This window comes from Mercenaria mercenaria, unplaced genomic scaffold (assembly GCF_021730395.1).
Source record: "Mercenaria mercenaria strain notata unplaced genomic scaffold, MADL_Memer_1 contig_3542, whole genome shotgun sequence".
NCBI lineage: Eukaryota > Metazoa > Mollusca > Bivalvia > Venerida > Veneridae > Mercenaria > Mercenaria mercenaria.
In genome coordinates this window covers 60,489-68,756 of record NW_026461691.1, presented here as the reverse complement: position 1 = coordinate 68,756, position 8,268 = coordinate 60,489, and the positions used below count along the sequence as shown (strand labels likewise).

At 34.5% G+C, this 8,268-nt stretch overlaps 1 long non-coding RNA gene across 2 annotated transcripts; it reads left to right on the top strand.

The window, feature by feature from the left end:
• The first annotated feature begins 2,165 nt into the window (after positions 1 to 2,165).
• LOC128553164 (uncharacterized) lies at positions 2,166 to 6,211 on the top strand. 2 transcript variants are annotated; one of them, XR_008369280.1, is made up of 3 exons: positions 2,166 to 3,068; positions 5,474 to 5,541; positions 5,855 to 6,211. It is a non-coding gene; the product is annotated as an uncharacterized LOC128553164 (long non-coding RNA). The 2 variants fall into 2 exon arrangements; XR_008369281.1 differs by lacking the exon at positions 2,166 to 3,068 and adding an exon at positions 3,418 to 4,821.
• The last annotated feature ends 2,057 nt before the right edge of the window (positions 6,212 to 8,268 follow it).

Below are 8,268 nucleotides of genomic sequence, written 5' to 3'. Positions count from 1 at the left end.
ATTCCCTGAAAGGTACGTTAGTTTCTATTGTTAAATTATTAGACTTTGTAGCCGGTGCGAAATCACTATATAGTTTCTGTGCAGTATATTAAAATCAAAGTTGGTATACATCATAAAAATAAAGACTTGCACATATTGTCAAAACTCTTATGCCAAATATTATTTTCTTGTGTCAATATGACTTAATAACTTTACACCTGCATATGGTATTTTCTTTTCTTCTATCAGTTTAAATGTTTAACCAATCTATTTTTAGCAAATGTAGCCCAATATTCCGCTATAATTGCAAGACATTTAGCCAAGGTAATTGCACCTCTCCATACTTTCTCTTAAATGGCATTAAACAAGTTAAACGTTTTCCCGAAACCATAGAAATGATACATAGCAATGAAGTAACCGCTACTGTTATTAACAGGCAACTTTTCCGGGATAATCAAAACAATCAAAGGGCTACATCAATTTTACTTTTGGTGTTTAAATTTTAAAGTCATTGTTTCTTTGGTTAGCATCGCACCAATACTGCCGTTCAGATAGTATTGAAGCTTCAAAGAAGTTGTTTGCGAGAAGAGTAATAGTGCATGTCATTGTCAAGTTTTCTTGTTATTTTGGTGTTTTTTTTTTTGTTGTTGTGTGTGTGTGCGTGCGCGTGTGCGTGTTATGCCCCTCTGAAGATTTATTAAATCAGGAAACATTGTCTGCGCTGCTTCTTGGAGTGATTGATTTAATGTCTATTTGAGTACATCACCTCATATGTTCCTTCGGAATGATTACCCTTGCGTTATTCACCTTTAATTAAAAAAATTGCAAACGCATCTAACCACAGTATAAAAACACACAACTATGACGAATATTAAAAGTTTATTTTTGAGAATATTTATGTATATATTTTTGCCTGCGATTTTTCCCCTGAACGTTTGGTTTGATTTTTATAAAACTTTACTACAATGATTATTGGTATAAGGTAAAAAAGACAAGGAAAAATATCCAACAGGGAAAGCCACGTTCTAAAAACGCAGCCTTCCCAAACGCAAACCCAGCACGCGGACGCGCACACGATCAACACATACGCAAACAAACGCGCGCGCACGTACGCACGCAAGCACGCACGCACACACACACACACACACAAGGATAAAGCAAACAAATAAAGGAACACAGTGGGGCACGCCTTGGAACGGTCAGTGGTAAATCCACCACTGGGGAGCTTAAACCGGTTTATGGTGCACCTAACCTCACTCTTACCCCACCATGTTCCAAAAAAAACCCAAAGAAAATATCAAACAGGGAATGCCATGTTCCAAAATCGCAGCCTCCCCAAAACGAAACCCACAGCACGCAGACATGCATACGCACACACACGCACACGCACACACACACACGCACTCGCATACAAAGCAAACACACGAGGACAAAACGAACAAATAAAGAAACACAGTGGAGCACCGCCAAAGTCACAGAAGAGTATAAATTAAAGTTATCCCCGTGAAGTTATACATATAATCCAAACGATCCTGTCAAATTAAATTTCATGAAACCTTATTTATTCTTCAAATCCTTCAAATTTTGAAAAGCTTGCCAACTCATCCATTTCATAAACGAGTTTCTGGAGTTTGATGAAACTTTACAGACAGCAACTGTTGATATAATGATGTACTAGCTGTTATGAATATTGCCTCCATTTTCTACAGGGAACTATTGGCTTTTGATGATTTTTAATTATTAGGCCTTATCAGTGCATGTTGTCATTAACAGCTTATCTGATTTTAACGAATTTTACCGTAATTATAAGTATAAAGAGTAGTTTGTCATATACAGTACACCTGTTCACCTGCAAATAAATATCCTGGAACTCTTGAAATAACAAATATACATCTAAATGCATTATAGTATATACTGTGGCAAGGATTTACAGACCTCATTTCAAATACTATTCAAATGTTTTCGCATCACCTCCCCACTCAACCACTGCAACCTCCAACTCAAAGTTACTTCGAACGACATACGGCATGTCCTAACCACAATGCCGATTTCAACTAAACTTTACGAAATACTAGTTTGGTAGTCCCTTTTTAAAATTGTTGAAAGAATTCTATTCTGTATTGAACTGTAGACGTTTTGACACCGGAAAAATGATCAAGTGGTTCTTGGACGACCATTTACAACAAGTCATATGTACGCATTAAAACTTAAAAATCTAATTGAAGAGAAAAGTTCCCTGGTTGTTGCTCACAATCTCTTATTTTAGATATTTAACATGTTTAACACAAACGAGATTAAAACTCCTATTTTAAATTAGACTCTCCTGAGGTCTAGACGCTGTATATTTTTTACTTACTTAGAGTTCATATAGGCTATAAATGAATGTTTTTAATATTACTTTAGTAAGATGCTTACGTAAAATGGTGTTCTTATTTGAAGTTTTATTGATTTTGATCAACAAGTCCAACATAGAAATAAAAAGGGTATGTGTGTTTATCACATCTGAAAATATTAGTTTCGATGTTTTACTTTTATGAAATCACATTGCTATTGTATCTATAAACATTTATTTTGTCCATGTATGATTAATGATAAAAAAGAAACCAGTCATAAAACATGTAGTGTGTATTGTCACTAATTTTCAGAATTTACCGAACTTTAGAACCACTTGTTGAAATTTCATGGGATGTTTGAATAATCCTATTGCATTTCAGTCACTAAGCCAACCAGCAGTGTCTCTTTGGTTTTCGCTCCTGTCCCCTATTGACTTCTTTGCTTATCAAAACTAGGCTTTGGGAGAGACATGTGCTTTTCTACAGAAACATTCTCTAGTTGGTAATTAATGTTACTGTACGTACACTTTTCATAGAGATTGATTTGTTTTTTATATATTGCTTATGTTAAATATGCTACATTAAATTCACGAAACTACAACCGATGTTCATGAACACAAAACTTAAATAAATTGACATCGCACTAAGAAAGACCCCTGTACAGTTCGATTTTAATTATAAATCCAATTAAATAAAATGGTTATTAATAAATATGTCGTTGTATGTTTCAGCTGACTCCGAAGGCTCAACCGACCGGTTTGTAGTGTTATATCATTACATGTACATCAAACTGAGGCCTTCCTTTTTTGTAAACATAATCAAATTTATATTTTAGCAGCTAAATTGTACCATATCACGTGTACATTAAAATATTGATTAAAAAGATTCTGCCAGCAATTTCCTAAGACAAGCAAAAAGCCTGTCTTATTATCGAAGGAGTATTCATTCAGTTCTGTGGTATATAGCATAATGAATAGCTACTCACTTTACTTCCTGCTAAAAATTCATTTATTAATTATATGTCGTGTGGTGCTATATATAAAACAATGTGACATAATAAAATGCACCTTGGTTTACATTTATTTTGACAAATTGACCGACATGAGAAACTAAAAAATATAGATAATAATTTCAATTTTTATTGCCCATACAACTGGGAACTTTAATTAAAGATAAGCACAGTCTTCACTAAAGAAACTAAACAATATAGATAGAATCTTTACTTTATTAAAATATTCCATTATCCTTTGTTTGTGTCTTCTCCTTAGTCAGTGATGTCTGTTGTGCTGATTGCATTTTGAATGTGTGACATTAGAGTGCCGAGTGTTTCAGCTGAGTAAAACATGTTTAAGGCACCACTACATTTTCACAAGGAATGTATAATGTCATATATTCTTGGGTTTTTCCAGCACAGGCTGAACCGAAAGATAGTGTCTGTAGTGCTGGCTAAGGATGCATGACACCTTATTTTACTTTATTTTCGTTTCCTATTAAATTATTAACCTAAAAAAATATATAAAACTCACTACCTTAGGACTGCTACTTTTAATATTAATTCCAATACCTTAAATTGTATGCAGATCGCTGTCTGTAAACTGCCACCTTTAAAATTCTTGAATATTATAGTGAATACTGAATTGATAGAACTGTTAATTCTGAATTAATTTTGTATTATAACATTATCGGATTGTGGTGGTACTTGATACTTTAGAGTGGTAGTGCTAAACTATTATACTTACTTCATTTGAACATTCGGATGCGTTGACTTTGTGTTTACATTTAAATTTGGAATATTTGAATGGCACTTTTCTGCGTGCCAGTTCATTCATTTCATTATTACGGCTTGATGTTACAAGATTCATGAATACAGGGTGAGGGTCCCTGTCTATAAGGGCCACGCCAACCTAACAATTACATAAAAAAAAAATTCGGGTGCCGTTATAATACAAAATTAATTCAGAATTAACAGTTCTATCAATTCAGTATACCGTGCATAATTTTGTAAGTATAATGTGATGTACATCTTGCTCATATATTAATTATTAATCAATGATAAACTACTCATTGTAAGATTTTGATTGTAAAAAAAGTTCCTGTGGACCTTAGCAGGTGTTAGCATCCATATACTGCTATCTGTTCTATTCAAGAATTAGACTTTTTCTTAAGTTAAAGAAATTGTAACTACAGATTCCCTCTAAAGCCATTTTCCTGATATAGTACTAAAATTGCATATTAGGAGAACTTTCAAACCGTTCTGTCAATAATAGGCTTCCAAAGAATTTCGGCATGAAATGATTTAATACATTAAGATTGTTTAGTCGGGGTTTCAATATAGCTTATAATACGCGATAGTCCTGTGCATTTTCATGCTTATATGATTTAACTGGCGTCCGCCTTTTTTTTTTTTTTTTTTTTTTTTTTTTACAGTCACTCTGAAAAGTCATAAATGAAAAAGTTAAATTAAGGCGCAAAATTCAAGGAAGACAAACATTCAAAAGGCTGCGTAATGGTAAATAATCATAAATATCATAATCATAATAATAAAGCAAAGCCAAAGTTTATTTCGTAATTGAATTGCAGCGATAATTATGTTATCATACGCAATTCTAAAATTCTAAATTTAATTGAATTTGTAAATGGACAAAACTACCAATCCAGGTTAGATTTTTGAATTAATACACTTCCGATGGAAATACAATACCTGATTTGAATTTAAACTATTACAGGCTGAAATACATTTAAGAAGTTGAGAAGTCAGGTAGTGATTGGGCTATTTTTGTACGTTCTTTTTGCGATTGACGCAATTATGGAGGAAATTGACGCCTTTGATAATATTAAACGGTTTTTCCCCTCTTTCTCTCTACAATATATAAGTAATATCTAAGAATTAAATGTCATCTTATGCGTTTGGACGGGTATAAACCTAACAGGGACTTCTCGCAAATCCACGAATCACATCGTATGAAATAATATAATATTATTAGTTAGGTGATTTGTGATATAGTTTCGCTGAGGACTGCTGTATTAGCAGAATAGCATCGTTTTTCAGAAAATATTATTAAATATTTGTTCCTAAGAAAATACCCAACGTGTAATATCTAATTTACTGTATATCACCAAAACAGTTTTCAAAATGTTTGAAGTGTGTTTTATTTTTTCAGCAGGGCCCAGTATGATAAGCTCCAACAGACAGTTTGTACACCTCCTACTTACACTTCACTTAAATCAGGTATCTACAGTACTGTTTAAATTTAGTATGAAATAAAAAGACGGAATATTGAAAATGAATCATAAATTCAGATACTATATAGTTCGTCTAACGTAAACGAAAGATTCCATTCCCATTGTTTAACATAAAGTTGCTATTAACTAGACATAGCGTTGAACGAGTTGACGGATGTTTGGATGACAGCTCCTTAGCATGCATGCTCATGCTCAGAAAATTCCGAATTTGCACTTAATATCAATCTACAGTTCGTTACGTCATGGTTACTGCTAAGTACACGATATGTTTTAGACTAACTTTTTCTTATTTATTGCAGCAACAATGAATAAAAACAGTGATCGGGCATACGCAAATTAACGAGTGGAAAAAAGTACTGGCGAAGAACAAGTCTTTCGAGGGAACGAAACTTGATAGATTTTGTTATATCATTGAAGGTTTTTAACTAACAAACCAGACTACTTCATTCCACATATTCATGTAAAAATTGGTAGAAAGTTCATCATTTATTCACACTTACGTACAAATAAATACTCGTATATAATATAGGTTCACCTGCCTCGCCAAAATTTTAATGAGCCATCTTTGAATCCAGTGTGGAGTTCTATGAATTACGAAAAGTGCCTAAATTAGCAGTCAAATAGATACAGACAAATCAGTTATTTCACGGTATACGTTTCCTCCCCTGATGAGCTAATGCTCTATTGTGATGTCATCACGCACCCAAAGTTAATGTATAAATGTTGTCTCTCAGCACGACACTTTTGTTGTGGTAGTGGCGTAGCTTGCATTTCCACTGGCTCAATCAAAACGAGCCTGCAACATTTTCGTTAATGTCGTGTTGAGCGACCTGTGATTTTCCACTTTTATATCCTAATTGTAATTGGCGCTAGGTCCGTAGCTACACTGTAACCAAGGTATGAAGCACTAAATATTGAAAAAGGAGCTTTGGAATAATTCTGAGAATTAAGTAGTTTCTACAGTTTATTAAGTTACAGCTTATCACCGTACAATCTATGCACACTTTAGCTTTGACTTTTTTTGTCTTCGAAGAAAGTCAGAGAGTGCAGAGTCGGCAGATTCCACCCTGTCCGATTGATTTTAATGCCGTCACAGTATATTTTGCAAAAGGGCATGGAAGATAAAGTATATAAATACCGTGCCCTTGCCGTTAAAGTAATATATAGATAACCTGGACTCGGTTTCAAAAGAAGTAGACCAATTAATCCCGAAAACATTTAGGTATTTAAATCAGTTTTGAATCATATCGTGCAGATTCATAACCAAAGTCACTTTGTCACTTTGGAGGAGGGTACTATAATCAATCCATTAAGTAATTATAGCAGAAATGTTTCTTAAAAGTTAGTTGCAAAAATGTCTCTGAAATGCAGGAAAATGCTTAGAATGAGAGAGCATGCCGCTAAAAACCAAGGTCTCGCTACGGGCTTGAAGATTATAACCGTTCTGTTTTGTACAGAGACATAACGTCAAAAATATTTGTTAAGGGTACACATAATAAAAATCCCCCGACAAAAAGACAAACGTGAAAAAAGATTATATGAAATAAAGGTAGTTAAATATGTAAGGACATACTGGTGCTTAAAATTAGAACAAAGAAAAATATCAAACAGGGAATGCCACGCACCAAAAGCGCAGCCTCCTCAAAACGAACCCCCCAGCACGCAAAAGCGTGCATCACACACACACACACACTCAAAGCTTACACATCAGGACAAAACGAACAACACACACACACACACACTCAAAGCCAACACATAAGGACAAGACGAACAATAAGCATACACACACGCGCGCACACAAAGTCAACACACAAGGACAAAACGAACAAACAAAGGAGCACAGTGGGGCACCGCCTTGGAACGGTCAGTGGCAAAAACACCACTGGGGAGCTTAAACCGGTTTATGGTGCGCACCCAACCTCACTCTTACCCCCACCATGTTCCAAAGACATGGGACAGTGTAAATAAAAGTAATCCCCTCCAGGTGAATCTCTAACACACGTAATGGAAACAAAAAGGCATGGCATGTAAAACACAAAAATGCTCGTGTATAAAAAATATAAAAAGCAAACCTTAAGAACCAAAAACGTATGTACTCAATGCCTTTTCAGAAGACAGAGCAACAAGAGAAACACCCTTAAGGGCCCGACGAAACAGGTCAGAAGACAAATATCAAAACAGTTCAGTCCTGGTAGGATTTAAAAACTGCTCATCATAGAGTCCTCCCCCTCTTCCGTCAGACGCAATCAAAGAGGGAAGCGTAGTGTCCAACTGTAAACGGGTTGAACACTAAACATGCGGTATGTCTCAAAACAGTTGGATCGTAACCTCTTTTAATAAAACGTTTGATAATCTTTCCAAATACATTTGGAAAATTACCATGACCCAAAATCTTACGAAGTTTGTAAACCACATCCCCATAAAAAACGGGTTTAGAAATACCTTCTCGCAGAAGTGTCTTTAAATTACTATTGAATTTTAAAACTAAATCAGAATTACGATAATAAAATTTAGTAAAATATTTACGCAATTTGTAATAACGGTAGCCTTGCTGAAGAAGTTTACTTGTAATATATTGATTACGTCCATTGAAATGCTTGACATGACTACACGCTCTGGCAAACCGAATTAATTGAGAAATATATACCCCATAAGATGTAGCCTGAGGTACATCCCCATCCAAATGGGGAAAATTTACAATACTAAAATTAAA